The following is a 25,260-nucleotide window of genomic DNA, read 5'->3' as shown; positions in this document are numbered from 1 at the left end:
CTCAGTTACTCTAACTTACTTTTATTAAAAAGTTTAATGTGTTTTTATTTCTTCCAGGCAGTAGATAAAAAGGTGTCATACAAATATTGATTTAAAATCCTAGCAAGTTTGCCCTCTTTTCTAAATCTTTTTTTTGCTCTTTGAAGACAAATATATGCTTTCATGGACTTTTGTGTGTGTGTGTGTGTGTGTGTGTGTGTGTGCATGTGCATGTGTGTGTGTGTGTTAAGACTACTCTATGTCAAGAAGCAAATCACTATTCCCTTTATTTTTTAGGGAAAAAAATTATTTACAGTCCTATGTTAACAAATGAAATTTGTTAACAAAATGAAATTTATTGAAATTAGTGTTAACAACTGCACATTATACAAAAGTGTGCATGAATTCAACTATAACCCCTGAAAGAAAACCTGCCAAGCAGCAATCATTACACATGAAATTCTACAGCTTGAAAATTTAACTAGAAACAAGATTAAATTGAGAATATACTTGGTTTAATAGTATCCAAACCAATTTACAGGTAAGAAAACATATGTTTGTAGAATAAACATAAAAATCTACTAAAATTCACAAAATTGCTATAATTATTAAATTATGAAATTCAAATTTTTCAAATCTCAAAGAACTAGCACTTTAATGTTAATGATAACAATTTAAAGTGCTGGGGCACCTGGGTGGCTGAGTGGGTTAAAGCCTCTGCCTTCAGCTCAGGTCATGATCTGTCAGGGTCCTGGGATGGAGCCGCGCATGGCATCGGGCTCTCTGCTCAGTGGGGAGCCTGCTTCTGCCTCTCTGTCTTCCTGCCTCTCCGCCTATTTGTGATCTCTCTCTGTCAAATAAATAAATAAAATATTAAAAAAAAATTAAAGTGCTAACAATGACATTTTGTGATAATCCATTAATGATCATGTTCTAGATCAACCACTGAAGTAAAAACTCCACTATTTTATTTACGACTTTACAGACAGTCTGCTTCCTTGCCAAATATATTGTCCATAAAGTGCTACCAATATTCTGCAACGTGTTTTGTCTAGAAATTTCAAGCATAGCTCTTGCCCTTCAACAGTTCTTGTTTTCATTCCTTACAGAGGATTATTCCCAAACTCCCTGTCTCTTAGAGCCTCCTGACTAACCTGATCCCCACGCCATCTCCAGGAACCTCGTTTCACTTCTGAGTTTATAGAACACAAAAAAATCATCCCTCCACGTTTCGTTCTACTGAGTGTAGGCTTCCATAATCTCCAGGCATGCTTCTCTCTTTCAGTTTACTACAGCATATTGTCCTTATAATAAAAAATAAAGCAAGTGAAAACTTACAAAGTAATTATAGTATTCCAAGTACTCTTCTATGCAGCTTACAAGTAATAACTCACTGAATCCTAACGCAGCCTCCTCTTTGGTGCTTTTCTTTCCTCTATTCCTCACAAGAGTAGACAGAGGCTTAGAGATAGTAACCCAGCTAAAGCATAGCTCTAGAACCCTGGCTCTCACCCACCAGGGTGCCTTCCCTGACCTCTGTCTGTATGAGATACCCTCAAGTTCAATGGCTCTTTATATAAAAGAGCAACTCCAGTATCAAGCATAGTTCCTGCATCATAATAGGAACTAGTTTCTTGCTAAATTAAATGAAAGGAAGGAAAGGGGAAGAAAAGGAGGGAGGGAGAATTAGAGAAACACATTATCTTTTTTTTTTTTTTTAATGACTCACTTGTTATGTTAAACTGTCAGCATCTTCTGAGCCCTCACCTCACCCAAAGACAGAAGAAAACAGACAACAAAACACAACAAATCTTTAACACAACCAAAGCAAACAAACAGATGAACTAACTCCTAATTATGTATAACTCCTGTCTTCCAGGACATTGAACACCAGACAAACTGAAATTTAAAGGACTATTCATTCAGTAAACCACTAATATAATGAATGTTTATTAAATACATATTTAGCTACGCAATTCTCAGAGGGGTTTGCTGTGTTCTATTTCTTTTCTTTCTTTCTTTCTTTCTTTCTTTCTTTCTTTCTCTGGAGGGAAAAATCATCTTCTAACATAATTTACTTATTAATTATATTAATAGGTAATTATCTGTCTCAGCCTTCTGGAATGTAGTAAGGTCCACTATTTTGCTTTATACCCTGAAGTATCCTGAGTACGTACAACCATGTATGACACAGCTTACAGATTCAACAGATACTTATTAAATGAAAGGATTGGATTTGAAAAAAAAAAAAAGCATAAGGCTGAAGAGAATATAGTGCATTTAGTAATGAAAAGTAATTGTCAGGATTGGGGTTAAACTGGACACATAAAGGAAAATGTACATTCAAGAGTCATTGAGAAAATGGAATGATATTGCCAATAGCCATATAGGTAATACAAGAAAAGAGAAAGAAAGTTTGATGAGAAAAACTGGTACTTAAATTTTGCAAAGGTTTAATTTATGTTGCATGTAGAACATCCACCTGGATCTCAGTAGGCAACCAAAAATTCCTAGCTACCTAAGAATTAACTTGTATGCAAAGCCATAAGGATCAAAGTATTCAATACCTCATGATGAAAGCTAGTATTTGTGATTGAGTTCATAGTTGATATCTTGCTTTTTAGCCTTCTGTTGCAAAAATATAAATAGGTTGGAATACAGGATTGAAATAAAAAATAAAATAGGATATATTCTTTAGAACTTAGTGTTTATATATATGTGTGCGTGTTCATCTGGCTAACAGTAAGATATTTGGAGTAATGATTTAAAGCGCCCTTTATTTTACCAATAAGAAAATTGAAATGAGCTAGCTAATGACAAATATTTGTCCTATACGTTAGGATTAAGTTCACTAACTGAGAAATGGAAAGACTAGTATTGCAAGAGAGAAGAGATTGATGAAATAAGTCCTATAATGAAGAGAATTATGGAATCTAGGAGCATGAGTGAAAAATTAAATTTTGGCGAGGAGGAGGGAAAACAGAGATGAGACCAAATATATAGAAGTCCTTTAAGGAACAGAAAAAAATCGATAGAGCACAATTTTATGATATTAATATTCTAGAACAAATATGAGACAAATGTATTAGCTAGGATTCTCCAGAGAATCATTCCCATATTTCCATTTGTGTACCTATATCTATATAAAATATTTATATTTCTTTTTATATAAAAATATAAATATATTTCTAATATAGGGTATACAGATATTTCTAGGTAGAATATACAGAAATATATTTTACCCTATATCAAGAAATTTATTTTAAGAAATTGGCTCACATGATTGTAAGGGCTGGGAAGTTTGAAAGCCACAGGGTAGGCCAGAAGGCCAGAAACCCAGACAGGGATTGATGCAGCAATACTGAGACAGAATTTCTTTTTCTTCCTCAGGAAATCTCAGTTTCTGCTTTTAAGACCAACTTATCATGAGGCCCATCCACATTATCAAGGGTAATGTGCTTTACTCAAAGTCAACTGCTCATGGAAGTTAACCACAGTCTAGCAATATCTAGATTTGGTTTTAATTAAATGACTAGGTACCGTAGTCTTGCCAAGTAGACAAATAAAATGAACCATCACAGAATGATTATATGCAAAGTTCAGGTTGAATAAGAAGGCAAAGAACATAGCTGGTCCAAAGTAGCTCCCAGTATACATCTTACCATTTATTCAAGAAGGTAGAGGAGGGAAGAATGTAAGAGTGGGAAAAAGGACAAGACACAAATTGAGAAGACAATGGCCTAGTTAGAGTACAAAGCAGGACATAGGTATCCACCAAGAAGATCACTGGGCCAGGAACCAGAACACCTAGTTCCTGACCTTGCATTTAACAGTTGCTTTAATTCGGTCATACATGACATCATTTCTCTGAACCTGAATGGAAATATTAATACCTCCTTCACCTGTACTAAAAGATAACTTTTCAAATCAAATGAGATAATGCATGTGAAAGACTTTAAAATATATACATCTTTATATTTACACATCTATTATTTCTATTATTGCCACTATAAAAACTTTATGAGCTGAAGTCTAAGTTACTACCATAGACATGTAGCTGAGTGAACACACGGATCAAGAGATATAGCAAATTTAACATTGAACAAAGATTGTCACCAAGTACCACTGTCCACTTTATGTTGCCTATTTTGTCCCCTCAGTCTTAGCTACTGTAGCTGCACACTTAGAGACCACTGTTGCTATAATAAAGCATCAATATCCTGTTTAAAGTCAAACTTTAATGTGAGTGAATATGTATTGCTTTTACTAGGTTATGGTGATCAATACGGAATTAAAATCTACAAGTTCAAGTGAGACTTAGAGTTATCCTCTGAGTGAACATTTAGCAACAAAGACTGCAGAGTGTTTAATCAAAAGGTGATTCATAGTTTTAATCCTATGTTATTATTCCTTCTTCTAGCTTTAGGAATGTTTCCGTAATCAAAATGTCTACATGGAAGACAAATACTTTGAAAGTCTTGAGTTATTGGATGTTCACAAATTATATAAGCAAACTGCATTTAAGCATAATTAATAGCATATATTGTATTGTGATTAATGAGTTGTAAAAACAGCAGAAGAAAAATCTTTTCTTTTTTTTCCCCAATAAAAAGAGAAATATCTATGTGTGTATACGTTTTACTTAAACAAATTTGTGGATCAGGAAAAAGCATTACCATTACTATAAAAATGGGAACACAATTTTCAACTCCTAATGAAGGGCAGTAGAGATAAGGATTAAGATCTATATAAACTTGACATAACAAAACAATAATCCAAGATAAATTTTATGAAAATATGCATGCTAGCAAGTAATTGTGCTTTGACCAGCAAAGAAACTATTTCTTAATAAAGAGTTCCTTAAATAACTATATGGCTATTGCATTTGAATATTTACTTACAGATGATTCTTTGTTTGGTATAAAAGCTGGAAGAGGGGCGCCTGGGTGGCTCAGTGGGTTAAGCCGCTGCCTTCGGCTCAGGTCATGATCTCAAGGTCCTGGGATCGAGTCCCGCATCAGGCTCTCTGCTCAGCAGGGAGCCTGCTTCCTCCTCTCTCTCTCTGCCTGCCTCTCTGCCTACTTGTGATCTCTGTCTGTCAAATAAATAAATAAAAAAAATCTTTAAAAAAAAAAAATAAATAAAAGCTGGAAGATATCCCAGGTGAGATGCTAAAGAGTTAAAAGACTATGCCAACTAAAGTTTTGTAGCAAAATAATGAAATAACATTCCTGAAATTGAAATGTAAACCAATGAGACAAATATTGTTTAGAATAATTGGAATTACTCATAAAATTTCAGAAATCTCTTAATCAGGTGAAGTACCTATATTGATCCAAAAGAATTTTCCTTAATTTGGGTACTTCCAAAAAGCAGCCTCCTGAGAAGGGTTTGAGGGAAGATCCTTTATTTTGGTAAATTTCTCTCAAAGAACAACTAAGGGTGGGGACTGGAGAAAGCAAAACAGAAGTGGGGGGAGAAAAGAAGCATTGAACTGATACCATGGTGGATATTGGGGCTCAGTGTTTTGGGAAACCCTGAGAGAAATCATGTAGAATGAGTTCACCATGGGATTGCTTACCTGAGACCAGTGTAGAGGAGGGTATTTCTTTATGGTTCCCACTCCCTATTAGGCAAAGGTCCTGCAAGGATATGACTTGCCTACCATTCTAGATGTTCACAAGCCCAGCCAAAAACTCTGAGGTTGTAAAGAAGTCCTAGGACAGAAAACAAGATACAGGATTCAGCTGACACTAGATATAACCAGGTGCACCTGGCTGGATATCACAGCAATGGCAAGCAGGTACGCTGCTAGAGGATGGGAGATAGGGTACAATTTCTGGAAGATGTTTCCCTTCTTCAAATATTATTGACACAGTGTAAAATCAACTTGGATGGCAATAGGACTTAGAGAAGGCCACTTCCCCGCCCCCACCCCCCCGGGAGATGTACCTCAATGTTTTCAGCAGAGTTAGGTAAAAAGATTCACAGAACTTTAGATGAAAAGATCTTAGAAATCTTCCTGTCATGGCATCAGCTCTTCTATATTACGAAAAAGAAGCTCCTAGATGTTTTAATACCACATGACTCAGAACAGGACAAGATGGAAGTCTTTTTTTTTCCCCCTAAATTAGAGCTTTCATGTTCAATATGCATTCATTTGTTCACCAAAAATATTGAATGCATTCTTCCACACACTGCATACCTATTTCTGTTTGTCTCTCTCAAGTTATAATGGTGTCATTAGAAATTTTTTAGCATCTATTAGTATTATTGACAGAGCCAGTAAAGAAATATGAATTCACTTTTGCCTCAAGATACTACAGAGGTATTTATTACCTTGTATTTTTATTTTCCCCCATTTGGAGCAGTCTCTTACCTCTGTTTTCATATCATGCTTTTTTTTTCCTTTTTTTTTCTTTTCTTCCAACCTTCCTGATCATTGGTTTGATTTTTTAGCCTTTACCTCTTCCTTATAATTTCAATATCCCAGTTTCCTGGGCAGGTTGTGGCCCCTCTTCTCTGCCCTCCATCCTCCCCTTAGACAACCTATCCAATCTCTATAGGCTTCCATGCCAACTGCGCACAACAGCTGCACACATGTTTATCTGCAGTCTAGCTCTCTCCTCTGAGCTCCAGATCATGTCTCCCACTGCTCTCTGGGTATTTTCACCTGGATATTTCAAAGGCCATAGGCAAAACCAAGCATATGGTTTCTTTTCAATCCTGGCCCTCTTTCTCAGCACCAATCTCTTTCTCCATTGAAGAGCATCACAGAATACCAATTGTACAATCAGTGACTCAGCAGCTTCTTATAAGATGTCCTCTCCCAGGGGCGCCTGGGTGGTTCAGTCAGGTAAGCATCTGACTCTTGATTTTGGCTCAGGTCATGACCCTAGGGTTCTGAGGTTGAGCCCCATGAAGAGCCTCCTTGAGATTTTCTCTTTCCCTCTGCTCATCTCCCCTGATTACTCACATGCACTCTGTCCCTGTCTTAAAAAAAAAGTCCTCTCCCAAACTCCTTTGTATCCAAATAAAACTCCCTTGAATAATATATATTAATATTTATATTAATAATAGATATATTGTTTATAAGTAATAAATATAAATGTTGTTATTTATAATTAATAATATTAGTTTATTATCCCGTCATAAATAAATATGCATTAACTCATTTCTTCTCTCTTCTTTTTCGCTCTGTCATTCCAACACAAACTCTCATCCCCTCTTTCTTAGACTCCTGTAGCAATCTCCTACAGTCAGTGTGGTTTCCCATACCACAGCCAGAATATTCTTTCCAAAATGCAAATGCAAAATGCTATATTTATTCCCTGGTCCTTTCCTCTTCTGATTAAAAATGTCAATGACTGCCCATTGCACTTAGTGTGAAGCTTAAGATCCATAGCCTGGCCCCTGCCTGCTTCTCACGACTTACATTTCCTTATCTCCAGGCCTCGGTTGTTGCTCCTTCTTCCTGTCTCTTATCCTCTTTCAGACAAGAACTCCTACTGTTCGTTTCAAATCTCAGTTCAGTTCTGACTTCCTCTGAGGGGTAATCCCTGACCCTCACTAGGCAATATTCTCAGTAGTCCTCTTTAAAGTCCTTATGCCAACACTGTTTCATATTTTCATATAAATCCCTGTAAGCCTTTGAATGATGCTGTGAGGCTTCTAAACACGGGCTCTAAAGGCAGGGAGTCTCTTTTACTTGCATATATGCATGCATGTGCACATACAATACACACCACACACACACACACACACACACACACACACGCACAGAGGCTCTCTCCTTTCCTTCGGGCCTTCAAATCCCAGAAGAGTGTTAGGTACAGAATAGGTCCTTAAATACTTAGGTGAATTAATGAACAGTGTCCAGGCTGAATTCAAACCTGAATTTGATATCATTTTGTTCTCCTCAACATTAAATGAGCCTAAGTGAACTAGATTTTCTTCCCAGTAAATGTAGACAGTGCATATGAATCAAAGACATATATGCATTCAGTTCAGCCCAAAAAGAAAATGAATATTTCCTGACATAAATCAAATATAGGTCTTTCTGATCACATTCTTAATCAAATTTTTTAAAGTTAAATTAAAATAATTCTATCATAAATGCAGGCATTTCTTAGCACCATATATCATGGCTAAGAATATAGTCAACTTTATTTAATGGGATTTGGTTATGTTCTAGCCAAAACAAATGTTCTCTACTTCACCACATAGAAGACATACTGCATGGATCTTAGTGATCCTGTCATAATTATCAATATGAATATCTGAATTTTATATCTTTGGGAAAAGGTCAAATGTATCTTATAGCTTCTGGTTTCAATCTTCTCCCCATCTCTTATTAGCAAGAAAACGTCAGTGACACATGTTCAGAGGGTCGACTGACTTATTTAAATTCCACTTACATGTTCACTAGAATAATCACAGATTCCTAGAGCCATGGGTACTGAAGACTAAAGTTCTGGTTGTTGTACTTACAGAACTTGGGTAGCAATGTGAGGAGAGGGAGGTGAAGACGACAGAAGGGAAAATTTTAAAAAGAAAAAGGTGGAAATGAGCAAATTAGTAGAGACTTCAACACATTAGCAGCATGTGATTTGCCCAATCTTGATAACATTTGACAAGGCTCCACTCCAAAGATTAAGGAAGCTTTCCTGTGGAAGAGAAAGAATATGAGCACACCCAATTTATTGAGAATTTTATTTTTTATTACAGGACCAGCCTACAAAGTGATACTTAACTTTCAGCTCATGGTAAGGGTTGCAGTTGTGTTCCTGAAATGATAATACTCTTACAGGCACGAAAACAAAATAAAGAAATACAGGAAGGAGAGGAACATGCCTTATTTAAAAAAAAAAAAAAAAAATCCACCTACACCTCAAAAGCCACGGCTTTCTTCTTGGCTTTTCTCTTTAGAGATTTGAAAGGCAGGACAAATGCCCGTAACAATAGGGAACAGTTAGGAAACTACAATATAAATATGTATTTTGTGGTCTTTGCTAAAACCTGCATTTTGAGTTTTACTTCATGGTGACTGCTTTAGAAATGTCACTGCCACAACAGACTCAAACTTTTAAAATTTGATCTATTGCCCAAGACTGATGTGGCATTCATCTGTTTTCATTTCTTTTAATAAACTGATTGCTTCTACGATTTAAAGAATTCCAAATATGAGTGAATAATTAGTATACTTTTCCCTTTTGAATGACCAATGTGAGAAAGATATGCAGGAATTTAAAACAAAGTGCTATTTTCCCAACACTGAGAAGCAGCCTCTGGAATTATCCTTAACATATAAACATCAATGGAAACATCTAGGAAAGCTATTATTTTGTGTCTACTTAAACTGAAGTAAAGCTATTAGGCAATTATTTTAGAAATATCAAATCATGTTGACTGACTTCTGCTATAAATTAAATGTTTTTGCTGAGTGCTCAACATTCCACCTGATTTTTTTCTAGACATGAGCTTTGAACTGTTTCAAGGAACTATCAAAAAGAAACTATCAAAAAGGAAATTACTAACATGGCTTAGTAATTAATACATGTTGACTAGCTACAGTTTTATCTAATTGTGTTCCATAAATGTTTAATGTTTTATCAAAGTTGCATTTTACATTATTTGATAAAGTTATGCCTGGTTGACTAAATTGACATTTACTTTGAGAAAAATATCCAAATTATATCCACAATAAAGGAGAGTAAGCAACCATCATTTATGCTGTTTATGGGAAATGCACCTTTCCTCTTTTGCTGCTATCTATATCACTTTGATTCTAATCATATAGATTGGACACAAATCAGCAGTCACACTTATACGCACACACATGCACACTCACACACATGTGCAGTCTCTCTCGCAAGCTACCAGTCTGTCTCTATGGAATAACTGACCAGAATGGAAATATTTGTCTCTGTTAATCAGACTGTCTGGATCTCACTTACTTTTGTATTAAGAATGTATTAAGTGCGCAAAACCAGGGAGGAAAGAAAGGTCTTGGTTGCAACCAGTAGTTTTCAGAGTTAGTAATGGGTAAAATAAATCACCTACATTTCTTCTTGAGGAAATGGCAGGGCATGCCACAAAATAGTAACAATATTTTAGGCATTTCATTTATTGCTTTATTTCTCCATTTATTTAACAATATTTATTGAGTATATTTCAGATAATGTACAAGGTGCTAGGGATAGATCAATAAGCAAAAAGATATCTGTGCCTTCATCAAGCTTATATTTCAGCAGGAGAGACAGCATTAAATGAAACTGCACAGAGAGTTGGGGGGGGATATCTTGAAATGTTAACTCATATTTTTGATATATTTTCATGGGGCCCTAGGGTTTGTCTAACTTAATCAATTAAAACTTTCTAGGGTTTTACTTCTGGAAAGGTATCCAACACTTAAAGAAAAAAAATCATGAAACCAAACACTATTTTCTTACATTGTTCTTCAGGAGGAAGCAGGTAAATAAACCCTAAATAATAGAAAATGCATTAATTAATGAGTTAGAACCAAGCTATCATACTTCAGGTTGAAAGACAAAATTCCCTAGAATCAAAGAGAGTATACTTTGAAAGCAAAGATATGAATGAGTCCCTAACAATGATCTCCAGCTCCCTGTTTCCTTCTCTACATGGTCAGTTTCCAGTGAGAAGAGAAATCCTAGAGTGGGCTGGGAATTGAGTGTGAGGAGACCACTTCCCCCTCCAGTGGAATCTGAGATGTCCTCAGACCACAGGCTGAGAGATGAGGCAAAGCAGGTGGATCCAGGTCAGCTCGGGAGAGTTTTTTTGCATCTCATGACAATAGAATAATTCTCATATGTTAAAGCTATAGCAAAATGCCTCTCAGAGATTCCCATGACCCCAGTGGGCCACGGGACCAGCAGGATTTCTCTCAGGGGTCTGAGAAAAGGCTGGAAAGTTAGAAAGAGAAAGTCACCAATTTTAAATGGGCTTAGCAGGCAAGACTCAAGAAACCTGTATGAACCTATGGGATAAAGGTGAGACACAGGATATCTCAAAGGTTTTTCTACTTGACATGACCCTGATCCTCAGGGCTCTTCTCTGAAGCCTTTGATCTGTGTAAGCTTCTTGGGTTTTTGTCCCACATTCCCTCCCTTACACATCCTTCTCCCCACCCACGTAGAGTCGGCCAAAGTGACCGGCACATGAGTCTTCACCCCTCCCCTTGGGTACCCTTCTATCCTAATCTCTTAATGTTTATTTTCCAACTCTCTTCATGTCCCCAGCCCAACACAGTTTTATCTAATTACCAAGAGAACATCTTGGCTCTTTATTTATTAGGTAGTTTCTCAAATATTTTCCTCATGCCCTGAGTTGTCTATGCTTCTCACAAGGAGTTGTCTTTTGAAACTCCAAGGCTAAAACTTTACTAATTTTTCCTTTGCATTTTGATGTGCTATCTCTTCCCTAACTTTTCTGGAAAGGGCCAAGGGGTATAAGGAAAAGGGAAAGCATCAGTTAATAGTTCAAAACTTTTAACCTACCACATTATTATATATACATTATATATGTATATTATATATATATAATATATTATATTCATGGCTCATTATATATGTATATATATATAAAAATATATTATATTCATGAATTATATTCATGGCTCATTATATATGTATATATATACACATATACATACATATATATATGTATGTATATATATAATATAATATATTATATACATATATAATGAGCCATGAATATAATTACAGAATTCACAGGGAGTATAAACTAGGGCGGAACAAACTCAGTATTTGAAATAATATGAGGAAAGAAAGAAGGAACAAAAAAGAAAGAAAATAAGGAACGAAGTGTGTATCTGTATTCAAATATGTGTGTGGAAGAGGTCTGTGTTCTTTGGTATGACATTGAGTAAGCATAATTGCTAGTATACACCGTGAAGTTATCTGAGATAGATCTCAGTATCTGAAATACCATAGAAGTACCCTATTGTGACCTCAGAGTGATTTTATTTATTTTTATGCACAAGAGTTTTTCATATCACTATATAAAGAGAACATTTTAACTGCAATTAGAACAATTGCTGAGTGCCAGAACCGACACTGTCACTTCTACAATCTTCTAAAAAGAAGATTGTAAGAAAAATACCCCTCTGTCTCAATTCTAATGTTCTTCCTTTGGTTCTTCTTCCTTTGGTTCTTTCTCCAAAGCTCACTTAGTGTCTTGGTCACAGAGTGTAGATGAAGATATAGTATACACAGAGTCAATAATTTTTCACTCATTTTCATTTTACCAAGTTCACTAGTTGTTAAGGTAGCAAGAGAAATGCAAGAACCAGCAAGAAAACACCAGAGAGTCCTGCTAATTGTCCCTTGATAAACATAAGTCATTGAAAACTTGTGTGAATAGATGACATTTTTAAAAGGCAAAATCTTGACTATTCTTAGCTGACAAATTCTTTGGAAGCTTCTTAAAGGAATAAGCTGGCAATGCTCTCACATTTCAACTTTAAAATGAAAGGAATCTCTGAACTTTCCTTCTTTAGCAACAAACTCCCTTAACCCTTTCCCTCCCTTCCATAAACAAAAGAAAAAAACCACAAGAAGCAAGCAGTATAAGTTAATATTGTTAGGGCACATGTGAGCGTGTGTGTGTGTGTGTATATACACAGATATCCACCTCTTAGCCTATATAACTCAGAATCTGCATTTACCCTTCATATCTTAGTCAAATTGAATACTTTTATTTTCCTCTTTCATTTAGATTGCATTTTCTCATGACAAAAAAGGATAGTTGTGGCTTAGAAAATGGGAAACTGGATCAACCGTGAACTAGAGCAAAGCTGAAGACAGCTAAATATTTCAAGAGTATTTTCGGTATTTTCATGAACTTTCCTGACAGTTGGTCACTCTAACCTCCCTTTATCCTGTGGTGTAACATTACATACCCAAAGTCCATGATGCAACACAAGTTCAAGGGTAGTAGTAGTTTTGTGAATTTTGTTTGTTTGTTTATTTTTAATTAAATGATTTCTCCAAGCAAGTCTAATGTTTTCATGGTGTGTTGTATCTCTGGAGTTGTGAGTTCATTAAAGATATTTGGAGTACTGGTTCTGTGAAGCTTAGATGCATGTGGCCATTGGATCACATATCCACTTCCCTGCCCTGTAAAAAGAAAACATCTTGGAATATAAGTATTAGTTGGCTTTGTGGTGTTGGGTTAGTGTGCCAGTCTGAGGTTAGAGCACAGATGAGATCCCAAGCCCTGGGCTTTGTATTATATAGTATTGTATTTTTGATGTTGTACTTAAGGGTCAATTACTGTTTCCATTATAAACCCTGTTTTTCAAAGGTTTATAACTCACCAATTTTCAGTTTGGTATGCAAGCAGCATGAGTATACAGTTTTTAAAAATAGTTTAAATTAGGCAGTGCCATTTTTAGATATAAAGCAGTAAAACTCACTCTTCATTTGTTTCAGTTTGTTTTGGAAGTGTCTAATCTAAAGGTTTATTCTATCTTAAAATGCAACAATGTTTTGTTTTGTTTTTTTTTGTTTTTCCTGTATTTTCATAACAGCTATTCATAGGGAAGATGGTAAAAAGAAGGTAGGAGAGATATCCAATGGAACTTCAAGGTGGAAAACAATTTAAAATATTTTTTTCTTATGAAGATTTATAGTTAGATGTCATTTTAGTCAAAGTTCTTAAAAATCAATCAACTAATCAGTCAATACTCCCTAAGCATGGGCACTATTTCATGGTAATATTGTGGCAGGTACTTTGAGTAATAAAAGAGCTCCTTCCCCAATATGCTTGAAATTCTGGTTAGAGAAAAATACAAAGACAACAATATTAAGCGTAACAGCAACATACATTGAAACATTAAAGTGATAATCATGTGGCTGAGACTTTCAGAGGCAGAAGAAAAGCCACTTACAGAGTTGTGCAACTCCCTGGCGCCCTGCAAAAAGAGCGAGATTCCAATGCATGGGCAATTGCCCAGATGTGGAAATTTACCCATCTAGGGTCATGCAAGATTTAGAACTCTTTCCCTGGTCATCAGAATTTGAAAATCTCTGCTTAAGGGCAAAACTGTTTCCTCTGTCATTCTCAATGTTTCCAAATGATAAAAGCAAATTTCCCCCTGTATTAATCTAAGTTCTCAAATGGTCATCTATGCTAGCTATTTTCACTCTGTCACTCAGCTCTCACACCTGCGTCTATTCCAGTCTGGTTTCTAGCACCACTGCACTGCTCACACTGCTCTTGCCAAAGTCACAATGACCTGCTTGCTGCTGCTGTCAATGAAGATGCCTTTGCTTTTCTCTTTTATCCAAATTTATCTCTACTTATAAGATTACCAGTGTTTTCTTACCCTGTCTTATAATATTCCCTGTCATTTTTCATTCTACCTAGTACCCAACCCCACCCCCCATTCTTATTGGCATCTCTATTTGCCTTTTGGAGAATATTCCATCTGTGTGGAGTCTGAAAGAGAGGGCATTGTTGCTTCCCATTATGGAAGCTGGAGGCGTACAACTTTTTTTTTTTTTTTTTTTTTTTTTCCCAGCTTAGGGAGAAGGGCTATCAGCAAGGCTCAGCCAATCAGACACTTTCTTCTGGGATTTTAAAGCTTGGTCAAGTCAGGGTGTAGGGATGATTAAAAGTCTTATTCATTTAATGGCCATGACAGAAGATCTCCTCCGACACCACCACTAATTTAAGTTTATTCTAGTTTATGCTATCCAGGTTTCCAGATCTCACTTTGTTAATGCCCATTTTCCAAATGTGGTTCCCCATGTTTTCTTCATTTCTGTTCTCTCTCTGGATATATTTTGATAAATTTAAATTTTCCTTAAGATAGATAGTCAGTCTTCTACTACTTATAAAAAGAATGTAGCTTGCTCTAATTTCCATTCTTTGGCTGCTCTCTTTTATAGCTTCTGGAGATTCATTTCCCTCTGTCTATTCTTCATATGTTGCAAGTCTTCCAGATATTTGTTAATGTCCCTTATCATTTCATCTTAAACTCTCTATCTGGAGTATTTCAACTACTTCCTAGACTTCAACTGTCACCCACATGCTAATGACTTCAAAATCCATTCAGCCATTCCAAATCTCTCCTCTGATTCTCATACTTCTTTATTCATTCCACTTGTACTTCTGTTTATTCTATAAATATTGAGTGAACTTCGACTATGCAGCAAATATGATAGGCCATAGGATAACAATAAGAAACAAAGTATGAGTTTTTCCATTTCATGATCATTAGTCTAGTGGATTCCATAATCCTGTAAACTTTAATCTACTGGATGTCAATAGTCTGGTGGATCTCATAGATGCCATGTAATATTCAATATCTCCACCTGGATGTCTCAAAAAGAGTGAATTCTTTATGTTTCCCTGACATCTGCACTTGTATAGTCCTCCTACTGGGCTCCCTGTTTGAATGAAAATATTCAGTTGCTTACACCAAGAACCTGAGACTCAAACTAAATGTTCCTCTTCATTCCATCCCCATCTCTGCAAGAATTATAAAATCCTGGTTGGGGAACTTTCTCAATATCTCTAGAATTTTCTCACCGTTATCATTTCTGCTGATGTCCTATCTATATAGGCGTCCCTCTCCCTTCTCTCCAGAATCAACACAACACTGCTGTCACTGTTTTTGTCCAAATTGCTATCAGAATGATCTTGAGAAAATTCAAGCTTATTTGTATATCTTGATCAAAACCTTTCAAAGACTCCATAATAATCTCAAAATTATTTATGTAAATGAACCAGCAAATTAACTGTGGTCTCTTTTAAATCTCCTATTTAGAATATGTTCCCAGTTGCACCAGAATGCCAACCAGGCCAGTTCCACTCATCCCTTAGGTCACTTCATTTTCCCTAGGAAGCCTTACTCTTCCTACAAGACTGGGTTATGTCTCTATTTATGAGTTTTTAAAACATCTTGACTCTCCACATCCTAACATTCATAACTCTGTAGCATTAATTGCCATTGTGTATGAGTAGATTTCATTACACTATAAGACATTTGAAAACGGGGGGCGCCTGGGTGGCTTAGCGGGTTAAAGCTTCTGCCTTCCGCTCAGGTCATGTTACCGGGGTCCGGGGATCGAGTCCCACATTGGGCTCTCTGCTCCACAGGGAGCCTGCTTCCTCCTCTCTCTCTCTCTCTCTCTCTGCTTGCCTTTCTGCCTACTTGTGATCTCTCTCTCTCTCTCTCAAATAAATAAAATCTTTAAAAAAAAGACATTTGAAAACGGAAATCATATACCTCTCCACATTGCTTTATCTGTAGCACACAGCAGATCAGTAAACACAGGATAAAAAAAATGAATTTTAGTTTTCACATTATCAAAAACTCAATATCAAGCTATGAAAATACTTGTGCTGCTTTTTTTCTAGGCTTTAAATACTTTGGATAGATTGGTTTGATTGTTGACAGGTAGTTACATCTATCTGATAATTATGGCACTTATGTTTATAAGCTTTGTTACATGGCATCATTTATCAGATGACAAAACAGAAATTGAGAATCCCAGGTATGTGATTTTGTTCCTCATATGGATCCCAGGAGGCTATTTCCCACCCCCGTTATTCTTATTTTCTTCCCCATTTCTTTTTTAACCTTCTTCAAAGTTAAACAGAAGTGACATTAAAAAAAGATCCAGAATTCTTTCCATTCTTTCTTCTCTTTTCTTTCTGCTCATGCAGGAATACATAAAGATTGTCAGGGGGGCATCTGGGTGGCTTAGTCATTAAGCATTGGCTCCGGTAATGGTCTCAGGGTTATGAGACTGACCCCACATGGACTCTCTGCTCAGCACAAAGTCTGCTTGAGATTCTCTCTCTCTCTCTCTCTCTCTCTCTCTCTCCCTCTGACCCTCCCCCACTCATGTAAACACAGGCTAGCTCTCTCTCATGAGCTCTAAAATAAATAAATAAATAAAATCTTAAAAAAAAAAAGATCCTCACAATCTGAACTCTGAGGCACAAATCTGAAAGACTTTCTTTGAGGAAGAAAAGAATAATTGGAAAAGCAATTATATTGAGCACCTAGTAGGTTTCAAGTGTTCCACTGAACTCATCATTTGGTGGAAGGTAGATAGACATGAATTCAGCACATTATAGTCCAACTTTGTGATAAATGAGGCTTCTTGAAAGGTCCTGAGGCCCTCTCAAGGGGTTTGAAGAACCAAAGTATTTGCTTAATATTGTTAAGACATTTTTGCCTATTTTACTCTCATTCTCTCATGTGCTTGCAATGGGGTTTACCAAAGGCTACATAATATTTGATATGACGACTCATTGAATGAAGAAGCTTATAGGTGAACCTAGATATTAAAGAGATTTGCTGAAATGTAAAACAGTGTCATTCTTCTCACTAAATATTTTGCTTTGGAAAATGTAGCTCTTTCATGAAAAACCTATTTATGGTAAAGTAATAGGTTTATTATTGTTTTCAAAAATAAATTGGTAAATATTTTTTAACTTCAGTTTTAGTTTTTGGTCAGGTCAATATTCATAGATCTAATACCCAACTATTAAATGTCCTCAGTCATTTTTCGTGTGAAAAAGGGTTCTGGGACCAAAAAGTTTGAGAACTGCTGACATAGCAGTTGAGTGATGACCAGGTGTGGCAAAGGGCGGATTCTGCCATGTGTCGGTCAGTCTTCTAGGACCTCAGTACTAAGATAAGGAGAGGTATCCAGTACATACATGTAAATATCAGCAGTAGTCTTTCTCTGAGTTGTTGAGCACATGCCTTGTAGGACATTCTGTTGCCCCTTTCTTTTTCTGATCATTGATTCAGAAAGCATCATCATTTGATTCCTATGAAAGTTTACATCACTGGACATATCTCTACAGTGCAGTAAATTTTAGTTGAAGTATGACAAAAATGAATAGACCTTCGAGTCTCTAGTCTGTTTGTAGGTATCCTTCTTCAGGTGACTCTCCAAACTCTTGTTTTGCGTGTCATGCCAAGCAGGTGTGTGATCAATATTTATCCAGTTACAGACTGATTGATCAATAATCTTGCCTAAAGATCTGCAGAAAGCATTACTTCATTCTCGGTGGTCTAGTCTATTAACCATGTGACAGATTACTTCTATGAATAGAAGTATTCAACTACTCTCTTATTCAATGTAACTGTCTCATATTCTAAAAGAATGAATACAAGGTCAGTGTAAGTGTCCTCAGTGCCTTGGGAGAGGATTTTAGGGTTGCTCTTTTTAATAGACTTTTGCTAAGAGTAGCAAAGGCACCATAAAAAGAACAGTTAACGAAACTTGTTTTCTTCATTACCAAACTTAATATAAATACTTCAACATGAATGTTCTTCTCTTTTTTTTCTTTTTTAAATTATTCATGAAGTCTTTGCTTGAGTTGGGGGGTGGTGATATACAAGAATAATCTCAGAAATGATTGCAATTAGGAAAGCAGTAATATAATATTTTTGATCCCCTACTAATATAAGGACAATTTGTAATTCAAAAAAATATGATACAATAAAACTAAGAATTCAGGTTAGTCCTTAATTTGACCTACATTAAATAATTATGATGTAGAGGTAAACTCATAGATAATTTCAAGGTCTCCAAAAGGATTCAGCTTAAGTAAATGAGATCTTAGATTTTATACTCTGACATCCCTTGCTTTTATTTTTCCCTCAGGTGCAAACTCACATCAGGATCTCTTTCTTATGCAATTAGCAAGGTAACTGCCTTACCTAGCTGGCATTGCCCCTTTTCATTTTGGGGTCTGTAAGCATTTGCCACTTGCACTCAGATCATGTTTTTCTAAGAGGCCACAGAGTGACTTTCTTTAAAGCTATCAAAGCTTTCCTCATTATCCTTTATGGGCTGTGCAGAAAACATCTCAACTATTAGACATTTAACTGAGTGCAGTAGAATGGGTTTTCTGGCCCCCTCCAGTTCTTGGGTAAAAGCTCTGTTCATAATCAGTTTCTGGTTTTTAAAATGACCCTCAAGAGGTTCCTTCCGGTCCACTTCAGTTCCCTTTTTAGTGTCCCATTGATTTTCCAGACTTTAGGAACGTGTCCTTAACTGCCTGCTTTTCCATTGGCTCTCTCTACTGAAAGCTAAAGGAACACTTTGTTACTTCATACACCAAGACAGGAATATCTTGAAAACTAACACACCATTTATAACAGTACAGTTTACAATAGCATTTCCTGCAGAAAGAAGGTGCCTTTCTCAGAACAAGAAGGACAATTTCTGCACCCCATTTAGTTTTAAAACTACAAGCAACACCCTTGTTTCTTGTCAATAAAAAGCCAGATAGGATAGAGTAGCAATCACAATACATAAATGATATTATTTGTCCCCAGAGTACATACCAAGTAGTAATTCACTCAAAGAGCTTGCATGAATTATAAATAGGCAGGAAAGCACAAAGAGGGAACCTCAGTCCAGACCCACTCCCCACTGCTCATACACGAACAGTTTAAAGTCAGAAAAGCTACACAAACTATGTAATGAGATTGTGAAGGTATATAATTTACTTTTGATTCCCCTTCTGCTCTAAATCTCATTTTAAATAATATAAGGATGCTGCAGAAGCTGTGAATCTGAAGATACAACACTGATTAAATTTTAAATCACATAAACAATCAATATAGAATCTGAAAAATCTCTTAGGAATGATGGGACTTTCAAAAAAGATGTCCCCTTCACTCCACCCACCCCTAAAACAAAAAAACAAAAACAGCAAGACAAGAACAAGAGAAAAACCTTAGGTCCTAAACTACACACAGACGTGGAAGACAGAAATATAAGCTTGCAGAAAACATGGGCATTTATGAAGCATTTGGTAATGCAATGGTGTTCACTGAAGGGCACTGCTTTGACCTGCAACTCAGGGGCAAAGCCATTATTCTGTTGCTGAGAAAAAAAGAGTATTTGTGTTGTAATATAACATATTGTTATATTGTCCAGTTCTTTTTTAGCCTTTAAAATAAAAAATTGTAGTCATTTTCCAAAGAAGAGTCATAGAATGATCAGATCATAAGCTCTATAAATAAAAATATGCCAGAGACCCTCAGTCCTGCCTCAGAATACAGTATTCAGGGGTCCTATTTTCTTATTTTTTTCCTCTGGCATTTTCCTTGAGGTCCCTTTGAACAAAATAATCAGGGAGAATTGGGAAGGTAAAAGGGAAAGAAATCTTTTCCTCTTGCAGAAAAGAATAATTGTATAGAAGAATTTCACACACACACACATGCACACCCCAAAAAGCAATAGCTGAGTTGAAACAGAATCGTTATCAGAAAGCCTGTGAGAGAAAGAGAAAAGATATAAAGGCAAAGACTCATCTGAATGATCCTAGTTAAGGGTCTTACCAAAGAGACAGCTGAAGTTATCTTTGAAAACTGGTGAGTCGCCCTGCTTGGCTGAGTTTGAATTGAATGTTCCCAAAGTAACATTTCACAAACAGGGATACCCTTCCATTTCACACTGCTCTTTCTTGAAATAGCAACACCATTTAGCAATATTTCATATCAAGACAATTACATTGTAGAATTATTATAGTCTTAGTGCTTCATTAAAATTAAAAAAAAAAGTTAAATCCCTGTTTTGTTGAACACAAGAAATGAATAGTAAATATTGATTTAGAATGAATGCAAACATTTCCCTAGGAGTGGATAATTACTGCCTTTCTATGCAAAACACTTATATTTGAAGAAGCACTTCACTTACTTTGCCATGCGGTATACATTCTTTAGTACATTGTAAATTATACGTTGTCCTGGACAGTGTCTGCTCTATAATTTCTTGTGTCTCTACACCAGAGTCAGTATGTAATTTTAAACTACAAAGTTTCTGCCAACTAGGAGAACAGGCTTAACTCTTTCTCTTTGCTGGGTTCTCAAATCCTTGCTGGAGGAGATCTGGAAAGCAAGAGGACAGATGATCTCTGATCTGGGGCAGTTTGGTCTCTGTTTTTAGACTAACAGAAATGCCGCTAGTTAACTGGCCACAGATTTACAAAGTAGAGACTAAATGGAATGTAAAATGTATGCACCTAAGCCAGTTTACAGCCTATCTAGACAACACGAACTAAATAATTAACATTAGAAATTCTGAATGAGGCTGAGTGTTTTAAATATCTGTTGCAGTAAGGTGTAGTTAAATAAGAGATATTAGAATATGTCACACTTTAGAATATATCTTTTGTCAAAACCGTTGATCTTCATAGTTTTATCTCTCTGCCAAGATATTTGCAGCATAGCACTATTTAAATTATATAAAGAACTATATTTTAACCATTTCAATATCAATATGTAGATATTGATTTAATTCAGAAGTCGATGTTATAATACTTCTAATTGGATTCCCTAATATAGAAATACTAAATAGAAAAAATTATAAAAGATCATGTATATCTTATTTGTAATTTTTACATATAATATAACACTTTTCTAAAGTAATAAAATACTTGCAAAATTGCCTCAGATTAGAAAGACTAAAGTACTCACCATTCAATTCTCTGTTTCTATAAAATTATTTCGTGTTCAGTTGCTTGTTTGTTTCACATGTAAATGATACCATACAGCATTTACCTTTCTCCGTCTGGCTTATTTCACCTACCATAATGCTCTCAGAATGATCTTTGTTAGGGCTATGGTGAGGGAAAATGGGAAGATGTAGGTCAAAGGGTACAAACTTTCATTTATAAGAAGAATAACTTCTGAGGACCTAATGTACAGCATGGCGATCGTAGTTAATAATATATGGTGTTGTATACTTAAAAGCTGCTGAGAATGGATCCTAAGTGCTCTCTCACTACACACATACAGAGTTAACTGTGTGAGAAGAAGATATGTTAATTATCTTTATCTTGATCTTGGTAATCATTCCACTGTATATGTGTGTCTGCATATATTATATAAAACATATATGTTATACTGATAAATATAATCGGGCTGTACCCTTTAAATATATACAGTTATGATTGTCAGTTATTCCTCAATGAAGTTAGAAAATACATAAATAATTTTTTTAAAGGAAGATTAAATTATATGAAGAAATGAAAGCAAAGAAATGCTACTCTTCAGGAGATAAATAAGATGAAAGCAAGTGATTGTTTCTGTTTGAGCATGCTGCCTTTTATATCACTTCCATACAATCCACACGTTCAGATCCTGTGGGATTTAGTCATTTATTCTCCCCGTTTTCAAACTACATATAACTTTTTAGCTTTGGGATATGTTAAAGTTTACGATATAAGAAAGATAAACAGTAAGAGGAACCATAACATTTCATTAAGATTATACTGTTTATAAAGGTATTTGAAGAAGGTGGATCAAAGTTGTGCCCTTGCATGTGTCATGTAGTACCTTGTGGGATCTACTGTGTTCTCTTATGTTTATACCCGCTCCCATTATTGGTTTATTTTAGACCAACTTGCCTGATCATAGGAACTGCCTGGGGAGTTCATTAAAGAACAATTCTCAAGACCTTATTTCAGAGAGTCTGACCCGATAAGTCTGGAACAGGGCCCAGGAAACTTTTTTTTTTTTAAAGCTCCAGATAATTTTTATGATTAAGTTTAGTAAGTATGGTTCTAGGCCTTCATCTAACATATTCTCTAAGCTCAATTTTGTTCTTAATCAGTGTGAGCACTATATTCACTAGTTGTACTTCAGGGGAAAAGGGTAAAATCTCCTCTCCAACATGCTCACTGAGAAATACACTAACAGTGTCAGCATTAAAAAAAAGCACAACTAGGGCTGACTTTAAGTCATACCAAAATAAAACTAATTGATACCAGATCTGTTCCTTAAAGAAGGTATTGACAGAGGTGTGCGTTAAGAAACAGGAAGATATGAGTTACTCAAGTGCAGATTGAAAAGGAAGTGGACACAATAAATGGACACAGAATCAAGGGGGCTGGATGGAGAGGAAACTGCTAAGTCAACCATGTCCTAAATGAGTCTAAGCTCCGCTCCTTGCAAATAAACTAAATCCAACAGTTGTCTGAGAATAGACTTAGTCTGCAAAAGATGATGTGGACTTTGTGGATGCTAATTTTTAAAATGCAAATGACAATTTAATACTTCCATAGAAATTATGAATAGAGACCATGTTGGTGAATTTGCTAGCACATAGAAAAACTTTTAAATGCCAGACTGGATCATAATCATCTGATCAAATCCAGCCTTGACCATGACTCTGCAAAGGTGTGAAGAGGTATTTTGGAAGAAAGTGGGTAGATGCCCTAGATGATGTCAATACTAACATAAATGACCTTAGTGAACATCATATATATTTTGTTTTTATAATAGTAAACAGTCAAATTTTACACATCATAAAGGTAATAAATAGGTACATTAATGTGTTTGATTCGTCCATTTTGTCCCTCCACATTTCTAGCCACTTGAAACAGTAAATATTGTAGTTTTTTGGGTTTTTTGTTTTGTTTTGTTTGCCTTCTTTAAGGTACTTGTTAGCACCATTGGCAGTACAAGAGGTGTTGGGTAACACATCAAGGCTCTTACTAAAAGGAAAACAAAACAAAACGCCCAGAACAGGGTCTAGAATACAGCCCTTCACAGCCCTAGACTTGGGGGTATAGCTCAGTGGTAGAGCATTTGATTGCACAGCCCTGGACTTCATGCATTCACTAGCTTTAGGAACATTCCAGTAATGTTAAAAGGTGCAAAAGAATATGCATCTTCGAATTGGTAATATGTAGAACTCTTACAGTGAAATGAACAGATAGATAGGCAGCCTCCTAAGGTTTTAAAGATGTTTATCAAAGAAACTCAAAGACCAACAAATAAAGGTAGGCAATGGGCAATCCCCACATTATTCCCCAGGGCACGCAGACCATGTCAAGATGACATGAGTTGCTTAAAGTCACTTTGTCACAGCAGAACTTTTGCCCTTCAAATGTGGTTATGAAAAACAATGGACAAGAAGCATATCTCAGAGCAACCAGAGTGGTGACTGGAATGCTTTCCACCACCAGAAGGAAGAGATCCTATTACTCTAGTCCCACAGAATATGTTATATATCCCAAACTCATGGCCACTATAAGCTGTTTCTCCTTCTCACCTTTTCTAAATGGTAATCTTGATGAATTTATCCCCTCATTCCTCCTCCATTGTCGATGGAGATGGTAATGGAAAATACCATGTAGAGCTTTGTGAGTAGCTTATGAAATTGCCACATCGACATCAGCCAATACATCTCCATCAATGATCCTAAACTTGCATTGGGATGCGGTAACAAAGTGAGATATGGGTTTGTATCTCTTTTGAAAGAAGAGAATGTGTTCATAGTAGAGAAGTGGGTTGGGTTATTTTAGGGAAGGGCATTACAAAATTGTGCACATGTGAAAAAGAGTATATGTAGGGAAAAATGGACCACAAGGGATAACTAGTAAGTATATATCCACCAGAGATATTTGGGAGAAAATCTAGTCTTCACTATGAGAATTATCTCTGTGCCACATTATTTCCCCATGTATCCTCTAAGAATTCTAGCTGAATTCAGATCACCTATGCTGGAGGGCATATTTGCCGTCATGTGTAGACAGCTTGCCTAGAATAAAATCGTCACAGAAGAAAGTAAAAGCTGGAGAAGGAAGGGAGAGAGTAAGAAGGATGGTGGGGGGCGGGCAAGGAAAAGGAGATAACAGGCACCCAGAAATCAGAATTCCTAGAAACATAAGAGAATACAAAAAAAAAAAAAAAAAAAAAAAATTCAAGTTGGTTTTCTGTCACAGTCAATTGAAAAGGTCCTCATTAATACAGAATGAATTGGCTTTTGATTCAAATTTCATAGTAGCTTTGCAAAGGTGGGGTCATATAAGAACACTCTTATTGACTCTCTGTCATTAAGTCAGTGAGAGTAGAAAGAGGAAGCAGATTTTGTATCTCATTCCCACAGAGAAATGGAATCTAAGTTCACCAGGATATGCAACCAGAAACTATCCTGATCCTGAGGTCAATACCAAACAGCCATAATAACTAACACTTACTGAATTCTTAATATGTGCCAATCATTATACAACATTAATGATATATTTCTATTAACCTTCCCATCCCCGCAACAACCAGATGAAACCATTTTTACTTGCACCATTGTGCAGATGGAAAAACAGACTTAGAGAAGATAGACAATTCGCCCAAGGTCACCCAGCCAGCTAGGACTGGACCCTGAGCTCCTTGCCCTTACTGCCTATTCCCTTAACCACCATGCCCATCTTGGGACAAGTATACCAAATGGAATACTTCCCAAATACCAA

The 25,260-nt window shown here is 36.1% G+C and overlaps 1 long non-coding RNA gene across 1 annotated transcript in view; it reads right to left on the bottom strand.

Annotated features, from left to right (window-relative positions):
- Window positions 1–525: 525 nt before the first annotated feature.
- Window positions 526–25,260, bottom strand: part of LOC131826985 (uncharacterized) — a 40,931-nt gene continuing 16,196 nt past the window's right edge. Inside the window, exons 2-3 of the long non-coding RNA XR_009351835.1 lie at window positions 5,561–5,696; window positions 526–829 (exon numbers count right to left, since the gene is read on the bottom strand). This is a non-coding gene — a long non-coding RNA (uncharacterized LOC131826985). The remainder of the gene's footprint in view (window positions 830–5,560; window positions 5,697–25,260) is intronic.

The sequence above is a fragment of the Mustela lutreola genome, chromosome 3 (genome assembly GCF_030435805.1).
Source record: "Mustela lutreola isolate mMusLut2 chromosome 3, mMusLut2.pri, whole genome shotgun sequence".
NCBI classification, from domain to species: Eukaryota; Metazoa; Chordata; class Mammalia; order Carnivora; family Mustelidae; genus Mustela; species Mustela lutreola.
Note: the sequence above shows the minus strand (reverse complement) of the source record. Positions and strands in the feature narration are given on the sequence as shown.